This window comes from Crinia signifera, chromosome 12 (genome assembly GCF_055691185.1).
Source record: "Crinia signifera chromosome 12, ASM5569118v1, whole genome shotgun sequence".
NCBI lineage: Eukaryota > Metazoa > Chordata > Amphibia > Anura > Myobatrachidae > Crinia > Crinia signifera.
In genome coordinates, this window is record NC_139228.1 from 39,904,919 (window position 1) to 39,921,534 (window position 16,616).

General features: G+C 47.0%; 1 protein-coding gene across 2 annotated transcripts in view; it reads right to left on the bottom strand.

Annotated features, from left to right (window-relative positions):
- Positions 1–9,399, bottom strand: part of RGS6 (regulator of G protein signaling 6) — a 353,716-nt gene extending 344,317 nt beyond the window's left edge. Inside the window, exon 1 of one of the 2 annotated variants that reach the window (XM_083166992.1) lies at positions 9,090–9,399. The gene's annotated coding sequence lies outside the window, so the exon portion shown is untranslated. The remainder of the gene's footprint in view (positions 1–9,089) is intronic. The other variant, XM_083166993.1, reaches the window with a different exon arrangement.
- Positions 9,400–16,616: the final 7,217 nt, after the last annotated feature.

Below are 16,616 nucleotides of genomic sequence, written 5' to 3' on the forward strand. Positions count from 1 at the left end.
TACTATCGTGTGTTTTTGACATTTATTTGATCCGATTCCGATCAAATGCGCGTTCACGCCGCTCGTTTGGTCGCATCTTTGGTCCTACGTGCTGCAGGTAGGATCTGTCAATCCCAGGCCGACCGACCGTCAATCGTATGCAGATCGTGAGTGTTTTTTGCCGCCTCCGTCGTCCGTCCGTCGGTGCGTCCGTCGTTTGATCCAGCCTATTTGAGTGGCATTTCCTAAACACTCCCCCGGCGCCATGTTTTTCCACATAGCAAACAGCGCTGGCGCAGCAGTTGGACTCTCCTTCTTGTCTCATCTCCCAGAACAACAACCTGGTATGTTTGCACTCCCAATGCTCTTCTATGCATGCCCACTGTTGCCACCAATGTATATAGTGTGTATAAAGCACTGGTTTGGCAACCGTGCACCCGACCATGTCACTGTTTTTTTTGGGTGGGCCCCATGTCTGTGTGTATACATATAACCAATGTCCACCATTGCAGTATTCCAAGCACTCCTCTCTGCTAGGCCCCATTCACCTGTGTGTGTGTGTGTTTGTGTATATATAGATATATATACATAAACCATTGTCCACCATTGCAGTATTCCAAGCACTCCTCTCTGCTAGGCCCCATTCACCTGTGTGTGTGTGTGTTTGTGTATATATAGATATATATACATAAACCATTGTCCACCATTGCAGTATTCCAAGCACTCCTCTCTGCTAGGCCCCATTCACCTGTGTGTGTGTGTTTGTGTATATATAGATATATATACATAAACCATTGTCCACCATTGCAGTATTCCAAGCACTCCTCTCTGCTAGGCCCCATTCACCTGTGTGTGTGTGTTTGTGTATATATAGATATATATACATAAACCATTGTCCACCATTGCAGTATTCCAAGCACTCCTCTCTGCTAGGCCCCATTCACCTGTGTGTGTGTGTTTGTGTATATATAGATATATATACATAAACCATTGTCCACCATTGCAGTATTCCAAGCACTCCTCTCTGCTAGGCCCCATTCACCTGTGTGTGTGTGTGTTTGTGTATATATAGATATATATACATAAACCATTGTCCACCATTGCAGTATTCCAAGCACTCCTCTCTGCTAGGCCCCATTCACCTGTGTGTGTGAATAGCAATCTGCACAATAAAATGTATAGTGGTTTTCATAAAAGTTTATTAACATTTTAAATACTTAAAACATAAGAACTAGGTAAACTGGTAACTATAACTATAAAAATTTAAATATGAAACAAAACATGGGTATAACTATAACAACTAAAATGGTTTTATCTTTTTACAGTCCCAATGTCCAACGCAAAGGAACAAGAGTTTTTGGAAGGGTTTATTGAAAAATATCGTACACACGAATGCCTGTGGAGAACCAAATCCAAGGAGTATTCAAACAAAATGAAAAGAAACCAAGCCTTGGAGGAGTTGGCACGCTACAGTCTTCCATTTCACCCAGAGGCCAATGTTGAATGGGTGAGGAAACGCATCCAGAATATGCGCACGGTGTTCTTAAAGGAACACAAGAAGATGGAGGCTGCAAAGAAGTCTGGTGCTGGAGTCGACGAGATGTATCAAACATCGCTCTGGTACTATGACCGGTTGACATTCACCCTCAGCCAGGAGTCGATGAGGACAGGAGTAGTCCTTATGGTCGAACAGGAAAACCAAGAAGTCGCGGCGCAGGAGGAGGAGGAGAATTCGCAGTCTGCATCGGTGAGTCTATTTTTTTGGCTATCTAATTGATTCCTCCTGCCAATCCACAGCGCCCTCCCCATTAAAGTAGGCCATGTACTCTTCCCTCACCTGTTTGGCTCGTGCACTCCCTGTGTAGCGTTGTGTTGGGGTTTGCAAGGAGGATATCTGCACTACCTCCTCTGGCAGTTCTTGGTCTTCTTGGAGTGCTGTGCCTGTAGCCCTTTGCTGTGTGGCTTTTCTGCGGAGCAAATTGTGCAGGACACAGCACGCCGTGACAACCCAGTCAATTTTGTCCACCCTCAGGTTAATGGCAGTGTGAAAAATGCGAAACCGGCTTGCCAGGATGCCAAAAGCATTTTCCACAACACGCCGTGCCCTGGATAGCCTGTAGTTAAAGATCCTTTTGTCATGGTTCAGGCCCCTTTGCGCATATGGCTTCATGACATGCTCGTGCAGGCCAAAAGCCTCGTCAGCCACAAAAACAAAGTTAAGCCCCTGTTTAGTTTCCTGGACAGACGGCAAGTGAAGGGTGTTCGCTATGAGCCTTTCGTAGAACTTTGTGTCCTTGAAAGTGCCACCATCCGATGCACGGCCATTCCTTCCTACATCCAGGAAGATAAACTCATAGTTGGCATTCACCACAGCCATTAGTACAATGCTAAAATAGCCCTTGTAATTAAAATAGTAGGAACCACTATTGATAGGCTGGGCTATGCGGACATGTTTGCCATCAATGGCTCCACCGCAATTTGGGAAGTTCCATCGCTGTTCAAACTCCTCTGCGATGACTTTCCATTCATTCACGCTGGTAGGGAACTGAAATTAGAAGTAAATAGAATTGATTAGTAAACATGTTCAATTTTTTTACAGCTTGGTGACTACCCACCTGCAACCCCAGACCTATCTGTCCTATCTGATAATGCATGCACATCTAACGAAGTTCCTACTCCGGCACGCACTCCGCCACCCACCCTGGAACCCACTCCACCACTCCCCCGTGCCAAAAAAATGCGTGGCAAAGGAAAAAAAGGAGAAGCAGCGGCACATGAAGAATTTATGATGCGGGCACATCAAGTCCTGCAAAGAAACCCGGACAAACATGACAACTACTTCACTTATGTGGCAGAGTGTGTTCGCAACATGGCTCCTGACCAGCAACTTACTTTTGAAAAGTTATGCATGGAGTTGGTGTATAATGGCAGTTTAGGGTATCTCAACAGTGGCACTAAAATAGTTGGCATTGGTAGTGCACCAGACACACCACTGTCATTAGAATCACCAGTGCCTACTCCGCCTGCCACCGTAGCAGGCCAGTCGAGCACAATTCCAACACATACCCAGTCAACACCTACACAGCCTTCTCAACCCCCCCAGTACCGTCAATTCTACAGTTCTTTACTGATAGAAGATCCAGAGTGTCCTGTTTTTGAGGATCTGTCTTAAAAAATAGGCTACTTTATCATTTACCATCGACATGGTCTCAGCTGCAGGTATGTGATGGCCACTGCTCACATGGCGTATGGCGCACATCAATGGGGCCGGGACCATTGCATCTGCGCCATGCGCCATGTGGGCCGCAGCCTTTACATATCTGCAGCAGACATCCTCTGCCACACAAGGGCCACAGTGTGTATTTTTGTTTATTTATATGCTGCTACCTGTACCTGCATTACCAGAGGGAGAACAGGATTCTCCTCAATCTGGATAGCAAACTCCATTTATTGCCCTTTTGTCTTTACCAATAGTATGGGGTACTGTGCGGCAGACATGGTCTCGGCTGCAGGTATGTGATGGCCACTGCTCACATGGCGTATGGCGCACATCAATGGGGCGGGGGCCATTGCATCTGCGCCATGCGCCATGTGGGCCGCAGCCTTTACATATCTGCAGCAGACATCCTCTGCCACACAAGGGCCACAGTGTGTATTTTTGTTTATTTATATGCTGCTACCTGTACCTGCATTACCAGAGGGAGAACAGGATTCTCCTCAATCTGGATAGCAAACTCCATTTATTGCCCTTTTGTCTTTACCAATAGTATGGGGTACTGTGCGGCAGACATGGTCTCGGCTGCAGGTATGTGATGGCCACTGCTCACATGGCGTATGGCGCACATCAATGGGGCGGGGGCCATTGCATCTGCGCCATGCGCCATGTGGGCCGCAGCCTTTACATATCTGCAGCAGACATCCTCTGCCGCACAGTACCTTATCCCTACTGTTGTAAGGGCATGTTCCAGAAGTTACCAGAGTGTCTTTTGTCTTGGTTTTCTACATATATGCTGCTACCTGTACCTGCATTACCAGAGGGAGAACAGGATTCTCCTCAATCTGGATAGCAAACTCCATTTATTGCCCTTTTTTCTTTGCCAATAGTATGGGGTACTGTGCCGAAGACATGGTCTCAGCTGCAGGTATGTGATGGCCACTGCTCACATGGTGTATGGCGCACATCAATGGGGCGGGGGCCATTGCATCTGCGCCATGCGCCATGTGGGCCGCAGCCTTTACATATCTGCAGCAGACATCCTCTGCCACACAGTACCTTATCCCTACTGTTGTAAGTGCCTGTTCCAGAAGTTACCAGAGTGTGTTTTTTGTTTTTTTATATGCTGCTACCTGTACCTGCATTACCAGAGGGAGAACAGGATTCTCCTCAATCTGGATAGCAAACTCCATTTATTGCCCTTTTGTCTTTACCAATAGTATGGGGTACTGTGCGGCAGACATGGTCTCAGCTGCAGGTATGTGATGGCCACTGCTCACATGGCGTATGGCGCACATCAATGTGGCCGGGACCATTGCATCTGCGCCATGCGCCATGTGGGCCGCAGCCTTTACTTATCTGCGGCAGACATCCTCTGCCACACAGTAGCCCGTACTTATTGGGAAAGTTTAAACTGGGTCATACATACTTAAATCTTTATATATAGTGTGTGTTTTTGTACAATATCTTTTATATATGGTATTATAATATATTTTTGTTGACACAATCTATTTACTATTTTACATGTTTTAACCATGAAAGGCCTAAAAAACCTGTTTCTGTCCTAGGCCTAAATTATAAATAAAAATATTTTGTTTGCACAATAAAGTGTACAGTGTATATTTCATCCTTACCTTGCAATACTGGTACTGCAGCACCTTCACAATGGCTTTGCAGGTCTCCGGGATGATGAGGCCCAAAGCTTGCGGGGAGATGAGGGATCCAAACTTTAGGTCAGCAAGAGACCGTCCTGTCGCCAGAAACCTCAGGGTGACCACCAGCCGTTCCTCAGCAGGGATAGCCATGCGATACTTGGTATCCTGCTTCTCGATGTGGGGAGTCACCAGACGCAGCAATTCCTGGAATGTGGCATCATCCATCCTCAAGAAGTTACGGAAATCGTCTGGGTTATTCTCCCTGATGTCCCTGAGCAGTGGCATGTGCGAACGAGTCTGACGCTGAAGTAGCCACTGCTTTGTCCAGCATGATCTTTCTCTCCTGCGCTGGGCTCTCTGACGCCTGAGCTTCAAAACTGCATAATAGAGCAGGTACTGTTGCTGGTGACTACCCATCACTGCATTCTCCATAGTGCAGGGTTAAAAGACACTTTGTAATGGCAGGCAAAACAAAGTAATGTGTAAATAGCTATGTCCAGCGTTCAGCAGGTATAAACCAAGCCTCACTAGTAACAAAGCAGAAATACACTGGTTTAAAATGGCTGCTGCTATTCCTATCCCCCTCTGCTAGTCCTCCCCCTCTGCTAGTCCAGCCCCTTCATTCAAATTTCAAAGGCCCATCTGACGACGGTCGCATGTGTTCTTGCAAAAAAAACAAAAACCAGCGATCCGACCGTCTTAACGACCATCGCGGGCGCATCGGGATCGGATCTAGATCGTTCCGCAAAAAAACACAATTTTTGCTAATCGTTTGCTGGGGACTGCCTGGGAGCTCCCGGGAAGTCCAAGGGAAATCGTTCCATGGTCGTCTATCGGTCGTGAACGACGGTGGTCGTCCTGGTGTGTACCCCACATTAGATTCATACAATTCAGTCACAAAGAAACCCACAGAGGCTTATAATATATAATTATAACCAAGCATACAATATAATGAATGTATGTTCGTATTGATAATGAATACGGCAGGTGTAAATATATATAAACAATTATTAATATAGTGTTCATTCTAGCACCCGCTATCTCTGAAAACCCATGCAGTTCCTGTTCGCTGCTTGGGGTGTCGCTGTCTGCTGTGGTGTTTCTAGCACAGGTCTGGTTTGCATATCAGTGCTGATATACAGACCACATTGTGCTAGAAGCTTTACAGCAGACAGCGACACCACAGGCAAGGAAGAGGAACTGCATGGATTTTCAAAGATAGCGGGTGCTAGAATGAACACTATAATAAGTAGCTCCTTGCCTCCCTCAAGGACGAGTGGTGTAATGGTTAGCATTACTGCCTCACAGCGCTGAGGTCATGGGTCCGATAACTACCATTGCCCAAACTGTGCAGAGTTTGTATATTCTCCCGGTGCTTCCTCTGGGTACTCTGGTTTCCTCCCACACTCCAAAAATATACATTTAGGTTAATTAGCTCCCCCAAAAAATTAACCCTGGAATGCCTGTGTGTGCATGTACATGTGGTAGGGAATATAGATTATAAACTCCACTGGGGCAGGGACGGATGTGAGTGTTGAAATATTCTCTCTAAAGCGCTGCGGAATATGTGTGAGTTACATAGACAACAGGCAATAAATATACTATTCTACACAGGCAGATCTGACTCTAGAAAGGACTTCAACTTCAGATTAAAACCATTGTGTTCTATTGCCCAAGCTATTTAGGAAGTCTCAACAAAACAAAAACAACAAATACAACTCAAAAATGGTTATTTCAATCTCTCTAATAGGACCTTCAATTAAATATGAAAAAAAAGTATCTACATGGAATTGTGCACAACCACCATAACCAAACAAAGAAGTCAGTGCATCAAATGGAAATAAAATAGCTGAAGAAAATGATATCATTGAACAGAAATAATAAAATGGTTATTGTTGGTAAAATAATGAATACAGCAGCATAAAGCGCTAGATTTGTATCCATGTGGGTATGTATCAAAGCTTGAAGAGAGATACAGGGTGGTATTCAATGATGCGGCAAGGGGGGTTCTATGGCGAGGGTGGCCTATTTTCAGCGAGGAAAAGCAATCCTCGCCATATTCAATGTTTTGCCAGAATCCTCGCCATCAGAGGACGGAGAGGTTTCCGCAAATGCAGCGACATTTTGTGATGAGCCCCATCGTTTTAATGGACACACTCGCCGTTTCCACCTCATCAAAGGGAACCAGCAAGGTGGAAATGGTGAGTGATGGGGAGGGAGTTGAATAATTGACAGCGAGCTATCTCCGTCAGGAGCATTGAATACCCTTCACAATTGTGAGGTAAAGTGCTAACTAATCAGCTTCTAATTTAAATGTTACAGCCTGTGATTGAAAAATGACAGTTAAGAGCTGATTGGTTAATTCTTTATCTTTAACAATTTTACTCTTGCCAGACTTTGATAAATACCCCCAATGGGGCCTACACACGTAGCGATTCAGGGACATTTTCTAAGCAATCTCACTGGATCGCTAAAGGTGCCCATACACAATGCGATAATCGCATGCGATTTGCGTGCGATGCAATCCGAAGGCAGCACAAAATGTATGTGCAGCAAATACTTTTTGTATTGTGCGATGGGATGCCCGCGGGGAGGGCGCGTTGCATCGCATTGAGCAAACGCACCGTGTATGGGCATCTTTAGAAAATGCCCTTTCGTCGCTCCGTGTGTGGGGGCCATAGCAATAAGTGGCCCTGCGTGTCGCTATCGCCCGGTCAGGGCCAGTGTTCTCACCGGAGAACACTGGCCCTGACAGATGCATTGCTCAGATCGCTCAGCAGTGTCGGCCCTTGTGGGCCCCTTAGGTCTCAAACTATTAAATCACACACACACCAAGTCCCAAAAGTAAAATACCAGACATGGCCCCAAATTCTTTAATGAATAAAAAAAAAATCTTCAGCATGAATAATATAGTCGTGTATTTGTGTTTGAACTGATAACATACCAAGATAATTGTAAACCATGCATTCAAAAGTAAATTATACTAGAATACCATATTAAAATCCAAATCGAGACAGGCCCATAATGCAATGCAGAATTAAAACACATATAAACACAGATTATATATTATCCTTGCCTGAAGATAATAGTAACCTATAAAAAAAGGAACCATGGAAGCCTCCACACAAACCAGCTCAGAAATAAAACCTGTAATAAATAGCAAACCCACAGCATCACACTAACCTATATTTGCACATTTCAGTACCACACAAACCTTGCAATAATCACTTACACAACAACCCTTTGGGGGATATAGAGGACTGTTACAATATGGTACTACACACCAAACAGTAACTGCACATAAATCAATAAAGCACCCTCACCCCAATGCATGTTTCACATTAAATTTACATTAACAGGTGTAACTTATCTGTAATATGAAACAGGGAAGGTGATGTGTATATATACAAGATATATTGTATATACACACGCCGAGAACGTAAATCCCAAAGTGCTTTAAATTCATCAACAGTCAGTATATAGGCGAAAGGGGTAAATACAGTATATAGGTGCTGCATATAACGCAATACATCTAAAATGATTCAATAATCGGAAGATTACACTTATATTGTGTCATTTTTTTCCTCAAACCATTCAGATTTGTTGTAAAATAAAATGGAATCACATGACGAACAGCAGGTTGGTCTATACAGTAGTGTACAGCATTGGTACAGGCTCCCTAATGACAGGAGATGTATCTATCCACTATACTGATACACACAATGTCACACATACACACCAAGCAGCCACCCCCAATCCCCTGCCATCACACACACACACAACATAGTAAAGCCAGGGATCCACTGACAGTGCAATCAGGCATCTGCCACCAACTGAGCAGCATCCAAGAGGAGATCTGGCATTCCTATAGGATAGTATTCTGGATGATCCAACAATGCAGCCATGGTGGGAATGTGACCTAAAATAACATTCATGGCAGCAAAATGTCTGGGGTGCAGAATACACAGCCCCTTCCTCCCTAATAAAAGGACAAAGCAGCAGCAGTGCCATATCCCAGGGCTGCCCACATTCCAGCACAGGCAGCACCCCCTCCTGGCATGTGTGGCTGCCATGGTGCTCAGCATATATATACAGTATTGGGGATGGAGGAGAGGGGGAGTGAGGATTAGCAATGGCAGAGAAATAACATTATTATCAGCACCGTGCTGCAACCAGGGGAAACATGCAATATGAGGGAGCTGTGATACATTGGAACCCAGTATAGGACCAGCTGGGATTACCTTAGCAACCAGAGAATCCGCTTCTTTTCCTCCTCCTCCTCCTCCAGCTGCTGCCTCTTCTCTCTCTGATTTCCCTATCACAGGATGCAGGGAGCCCGGTGCATGGTTCCAATGACACCTGGGAGGGGGGCAAGCCCAATACCTGCTCAATCCGAGGAGGGTGGTGGGAAGGAAGCCTGAGGGTCCCCCGGAGACAGGTCCATCCCTGTGTGTGCTGATGAGGATGGATGGGAATAAACAGGACAAGCTGCTGCTGCTTCTTCCCACCTCCTCCTCCTCCCGCTGCTGCTCAGAGAGGGGATGCTGCAGTGCACAGAGCGCCCTCTGCTGGGAAGATAGGGAGGTGGGCAGTGGCGGGAGCGCGCATCTGGGGCCGGCGCGGGAACGCCCTAGCTCCTCTCACTACCTTGTACCGGCAGCAGGTGCGACAGGGCAGCGATGTTTTCTGGGTAATGCTTTTTATAAAGAGGACGGGCATCATGCTAGGATCTTAAAGAAGAAATAACTAAAAATATATAGTCATTCATTACACTGCTAGCAACGCAATGTAATCTGCAACTCTGTGTTTGCATTATAATCCTCCAAGGTGACCCCTTCCATCAGGTGGTAGAACATGCTCTGACCTTGGGCTGCCCTCTCAGTGTATGATTGCTGTCACCTGTGGGGAAACAGCCTACTCATCAATTACTAATGCAGAGTTGGCCAGGCTTATCTAGTTACTAATTACTTTCAAAGCTAAAAAAAAAAAAAAAAAAAACTTTAGTGATCTACCTGGGTGGGACAGTTATGCTGTGTACACACGGGGGAGCTATATTGCTCAGCCATATATGGCTGAGCAATATATGGCTGAGCTATATATTGCTCAGTTTCTACTTTACATCAGCGACCAGAGATGGTCGCTGATGAAAAAGAAACTGCCGGGGGGAGCCCGGCAGTGGTAATCAGCTGGTCGCAGGAGCATGTTCCTGCGACCAGCGATCACCACAGGGGCAAAAACGGGAGCGTGCACCCGGCGATATATCGCCGGTGCACACTCCCATTGCGGGCAATATGGTCGCTCAGCGACCATATTTCCCGCGATTTTGCACAAAATCGCCCCTGTGTGTACGCACCTTAATAAACACATCACCCCACCCAAGAAAACAACAACATTGTACCCTACAAAAAAAGGAATAAAACATATATATTAAATTGCTCCCAGTGTGGAAAGCCCTTTTGGCCAAAATCCTGGACAACCTAGTGAGGAACACTGCTGCAGAATACCCCCCCCCCCTCCCCCATGTGCCCAAGGCCATACATCCCAACATTACCCTCTCCAGGAGGGACACAATGCTCTGTTTCTGGACTTCCCCTGAATTAGGGTGGCCAATCCCTGGATCGGGATCGGCGGGATCCTGGGATTTGGCCCCCAAAATTCTGGGATTTAAATCCCGGGATTGGAGTTACCAATCCCGGGATTTCGGGATTAGACTGCGCATGCGCAGTCTAATGCCGGGCAGCGTCTGAGCGGGTGCTCAGCAGCTGCCCGGCTTCTCCCGTCCCGGGCAGCACTGCTCTGCGCAGCGTGCCAACGTCAGAGGTCACGCTGCGCAGGCTGCATAGGATGTCTCCATGCTATGACTGACCCCGGCACGAACACCCGCCCAGCCAAAGACCAGACCGCCGGCGCCCACCCGCCCAGCAGCGGACCAGCCCGCTCACCATCAACACAGCTCGTCCTCCCACACGGCTCCATCTCCCCTGCTCGCCCACCCACCTGGCTCCCACCAAGCATCAGTAAGTAAATATGCGGGGCGGCCGAGGCGTGTTTTTTATATTAGGGAAACCAATCCCAGGATCCCGGGATTGGGCATTTTTCAATCTCGAATTCCGGGATTGAAAAAATGCCCCGGGATTGGCTTCCCTACCCTGAATGTACTGTATGATTGCCATCACCTGTATTGAACCTGGTTAATTGATAACAAAGGTGTTTACACACAGCGGTTGTCAATCATAAATTATGAGGGAAGTCCAGGAGCAGAGCATTGTGTCCCTCCTGGAGAGGGTCATGTTGGGAGGTATGACCAAGGCTGAAAATAGACTTTAGGGACATACTGAACACACTTCCCGCTTAATGCATGATTACCATCACCTATGGTGAAGCAACTTTTTTATCAATAAGCCTGTCCAACACAGGTGATGGCAATCATACATTAAGGGAAAAGTCCAGGAGCAGAGCATTGTGTCCCTCCAGGAGAGGGTTATGTTGGGAAGTACTGTATGGTAGTAGTCTAATAATAGCCTGACAGAACATGCTCGGAGCTGTGGGCAGGTGGAACCCAGATTAGCAGTATGCTGACATTACCGGAGTCACCACACAGATCACCAATACTCTAATATCAGTTTGGTCTGAGATTACGTGCCAGAGATAAAAGCAGAAGACAGAGGAGCGACATCAGACTGAGCACAGTGGCTAATTCTGTGTATATGGGAATGGAGACACTTATTTTTACAGATTAACAACACGCAAGATAAAAGAAAATGCCATCCCTCTGTGAGGAGAAAAAAGTGTCTACAGTTTGTATGGTGATTATTGTGCTTCACCTTGGGTAGATTTGTACATGTGGATATAGAAAGCACTGTGCACTGTCACAAAAGGAACAAAAAGTATTATTAGAAACAAAGGTACTTGTTTCCTATCTGGGCGCCCACGATTTTAATCGGGGGTAAAATCGGGGCCATCGCGGCCGATAAAAAATCGGGTGCGATGTGCCAGACGCGATGCCCACGATTTTCCCATAGAGAACAATGTTAAATGCCTCAATTTACCCGCGATGACCGCGATTTACCATAGGAAACAATGTTAAATGGATCAATTTCCCCAAATTATCATAGGGAACAATGGGAAATGGGGCAAAAACACCCCTGAACATAAAAATGTCCCCCCAAAAGTAGTTGACGCCACCCCGCCATCAACGTGAACCCGAAGCGTGGCGAGCGCAGCGAGCCCGCGAGGGGCGGCGGTACGCGTCCTCCGACCTTTTCATGCCCTACTATCCACTAGGGCGTGGAGTGAGAATAGAATAGTGTGGCGAGCGCAGCGAGCCACCGAGCCCGAAGCGTGGCGAGCCCCGCGAGGGGACGCGGATACCTTCACAGGTAAACGCGTCCCTTCGCGGACTTCACAGGTGTCCGCGTGGCCACGGACACCTGTGAAGCCCGCGAGGGGACGCGTTTACCTGTGAAGGTATACGCGTGCGCTCGCCCCGCTTCGGGCTCGGTGGCTCGCTGCGCTCGCCACACTATTCTGTTCTCAACTCCACGCCGACGTGGATAGAAGGGCATGAAAAGGTCGGAGGACGCGTACCGCCGCCCCTCGCGGGCTCGCTGCGCTCGCCACGCTTTGGGTTGGCGTGGATCGTGGGGTGGCGTTAAAAATTTGGGGGGACATTTAAGGGTTAATTGTGCCTATTTGGGCTCTGTAGCCCATTTAACATTGATTCCTATGGCCACATCGGGTCCATTGAGGCATTTAACAGTAAAATCGCGTCGGTCGGGCCATTTAACATTGATTCCTATGGGAAATCGGGTGCATCGCGGGTACATTTATGGCCGGCCGCGACGCGACCGACGCGATTTCCATGTTTAACATGGGTTTCAATGGGAAATCGCGGGCATCGCGTCGGTCGCGTCGCGGCCAGACATAAATGTACCCGCGATCACCACGACGGGCGCCCAGATAGGAAACAAGTACCGAAACAAACAACAGTTTAGAATTGTGTCAGGTAAAACTAGTCTGATAGGCAGAACCAGGGATTGTTTTATTAAAACCAATGTTATTTCTAAAGCAATGCACACACAATGTGACAAGCTGGGCAAGTTTGCCGATAGCGATGTGTGGCCCACCACGTTGCTATTGCCAGGCAAAACAGACTGTGCAGACAAGGCAAGTTTGACTATGCTGCACAGTGTAGTGTATTTGACCTATGGCAAATCGGCCATAGGGCCTAATTCAGACCTGAAAGCAGGATTTTTTTTTTCTCCAATTGGGCAAAACCATGCTGCACTGCAGGTGGGGCAGATGTAACATGTGCAGAGATTATATCGCCATTCGCCAGCTACCACTACCTGCCACAAAGGGGCGTGCGCGCACGAGATGCCTGTGTGCTCCGTTCTGACTGAGCCCACCACCACCATCCCCGCTGCTCCCCCGTCCACACCGTAGCTGCCCGCACCCCCCACTCACCCTGCCCGTCTCCCTGTGGAGACGGACAGGGAATCTGCTCCCCGCCGTCGTGCTGACTGGGACTCAGGGAGCATTTGAGACGCTCGCGCATCCCCGTCAGATGTAGCTCAGGAGATCTGGTGATAGTTCAGGCTGGCCGACAGGCGCTCTATCTGTATGTAAAGTGCATGGAATAAGCTGCAAATAAAAAAAATAAATGATATAGAGCAGCTGGCACAATGCCAGCTTCACTTGTTCACAGAGTAAGAAAGTCTTACATATGTCAGAATAAACTGCCGGTACAGTCGCTATCCAGTGAGACCACAAGGGGCTTCATTGCGCTCCCCAAGCTGTGCAGTCGGGATTCCGACGTCTGACTAATGACTAGATATATACACCACACCCATGCTCCGGTACAGTATCTGTCAAATTATGGGTCCAAAATACTAGTTGCCTACAGTATATGATATGTTCTATCATTTAGCGTTTTTTTGGGGATTCTACATAAACATTGACTTGCATACATTTTATATTGTTCATATTACTGGCTGTTCTGAAGAATATACCTGGTCTGAATTTGACCATAAAATGGTATGGTCCCCACACACGTTGCGATGGTCAGATGCGTTTTGAACTTTTAAGTTCAATCCACATGGCATGCCGTTTACATAGCACCGTGTTTCTTTTGGCTCGCAGTGCACGTGTGGGCCCGCATATTGCAAGTCAAAAAAGTATGTGCATGCGGTACTTTTTGTACTAGATCGCATCTAGTTCAAATCACACGCTGTTTTAGCGTTTCGCATGCGATTTGAACTAGTTGCGATGTGAAGAAAAAAATACAGTATCTACTGTTCTGAGCGCTTGTCAGGGCTGTTAACTCAATGGGAGCAGCTGTTAATGGGATTAGCCAGATCCCAATTATATAAAAAAAGCACACAACAGGGAAAACAGCGCTCCAAATAATTATAATGACAAGCAAATGCTAATTAAAAACACAATTTAATATCACACATGAAAAGGTACTCAAAGGAGCAGTAGATATATATGGATAAAAGCAAAGCATGGGGACCCTTGTGGGAATAGAGTGATCCCGATTTGAGGAGTCCAGTTGGAAAAAACACTAGGTGCCATTGGAGGTATGTTATCCCAATTGGGGGGCTGTAGTGTAGGGCATCCAGTGAGTCATCACCAGTATACGGCTATAATCCAAGCTTGTTAGTACTTGTAAGTAACATATGTTTTCCCCAGCACCCAGAATGATTTAAAGACCATCTGATAACAGAACTCAGAGATATTGCTTATATATATATTTGTAAATAAATGAATAAGCCCCCAAGCTATTGACAAGGCTTCTCTGAGTATTAGAGGTCCCTATTGCTGTAGTTAAGTACAGGGTGTGGTGCCCCAAAAGTCAGCATAAGCCAGAAATTGTTAATAAATGTCAGTGTTAAGAAGCCAGAGCTATATGCAAAAAGTGATGCAAAAGTGATGAATGTAACTAAAATATTTACAATAAAAGTGTAACTAAAATATTTACAATAAAAGTGTAAGTAATGAGATTAGTAAGAAAGTGTTAAATACTGTAGAATGTAATTGTATGCCACCTCAAATTCAGGGATAGCGCACCCCAAACCCATTTCCAGGGCCATCAAGAGGGGGGTGGGTAATTTTTGCCCCGGGTCTGATTGTGGGGCCTGAGCCCTCCTCCCTGCTGCAGGGAGCTGGGCAGTGGGAGTAGAGGACAGGCTGCTGCAGCACAGCCTCTCTCCCCAGCTCAGCACACACTGCTCAGTGCCTTGTGCTGAGTGGGGGAGAGAAGCAGCTGCAGCACCAGCCTGTCGTCTCTCTCCCAGAGCTGGTCTCCCACCCGACGGATGCGTAGCCGGTCTGCGACCCGCATCCCTGCTAAAGTGTTTTTTTTTAATGGGGAATGCCCACCCCTTCCCATTGGCCACGCCCCATCATTGGCCATGCCCCCTTTTTTACCAGGGCCCCGCGGTGCTGATGACGGGCCTGCCCATGTTACCTCACCCTAGGTCTATAATTAACTAGTATAGAGACACATAATAATGGCTCTTACTTCAATATACCTAAACTAAGAGCAGCCTACCTAGAGCAACCCCTTAGGCCGGTTTAACACACTCCGGCTCCTGCCGGACGGTGAAATCCCGCAAGGCCAGGGAGCCGTGCCGCACACATTAGTTGTGAATGGACACTATTGTGTCCATTCACACGGGACGGCCACGGCCCGGCCGTCCAGTTGCAGCCGGATCCCGCCCCTGGAAGGGACGGCTGCCGGGCTGTGGCCATCCCCTCCATGATAAACTACTGTGTGCGGCACGGCTTCCTGGCCGTACGGGTTTTCGCCGTCCGGCAGGAGCCGGAGTATGTGAAACCAGCCTTAAGCCAGCCATTCATCAGGGTTCCCTACCTGACCCTCTCCTTCAGGGAGAAAATGCTCTGTTCCTGGACTTCCATGGTAATGTACGATTGCCATCACCCGTTGTGAAACACCTTTCTTATCAATTACCCAGCTCAATAATGGCAATAATACATTACCAGGCAAGTCCAGGAACAGAGCATTTTCTCCCTGAAGGAGAGGGTCAGGTAGGCAACCCTGACATACATCTACAGATCGATTGTCAGATTGGGCTGGTTGGAACAAAATCCTGGTAATGGATGAGAGCAAATGACAGTTAACCATTTGCTTTGAAATGATGGAAAACTGCGATTCAGATACTACCAGGTTTTTGTTCCAACCAGCCCAATCTGACAATGGATCTGTAGATGTATGGCCAGCTGCTCCATGAGGAATGTCAGAGCCAGCACCTCCTCCTAATGCTAGCTCCATAATGCCTCAAGAGTGCAAGCCTTTGCAAGGAAAATCTTAATGCAAATGTCTATTCTTTAGATTAGCTACAGTATAGTTGACCTGTGTACAGCACATCCATTATTTCAGACTTTAGCACTTTAGTCATTTTGCTTATACAGAAAGATAGCATGGGCATAGTTAGTAATAATTGCAAAAAAATTATATTACAGTTTAATCCGAACCAACATTTCTGTTAAGCACTATATCAAGGATGCTTAAACTGACAGCTTTGAAGAAAATGGTATAAAGAAACACTATAAAAATATATGAAAGTAGCGTTTATTGTATTGTAGATGTGATGTGTATAGGGTGGCCAATCCCGGGATCGGGATCGGCGGGATCCCGGGATTTGGCCCTCAAAACGCCGGGATTTCAATCCCGGGATTGGAATTTCCAATCCCGGGATTTCTGGATTAAACTGCGCATGTGCAGTTTAATGCCGGGCAGCGTC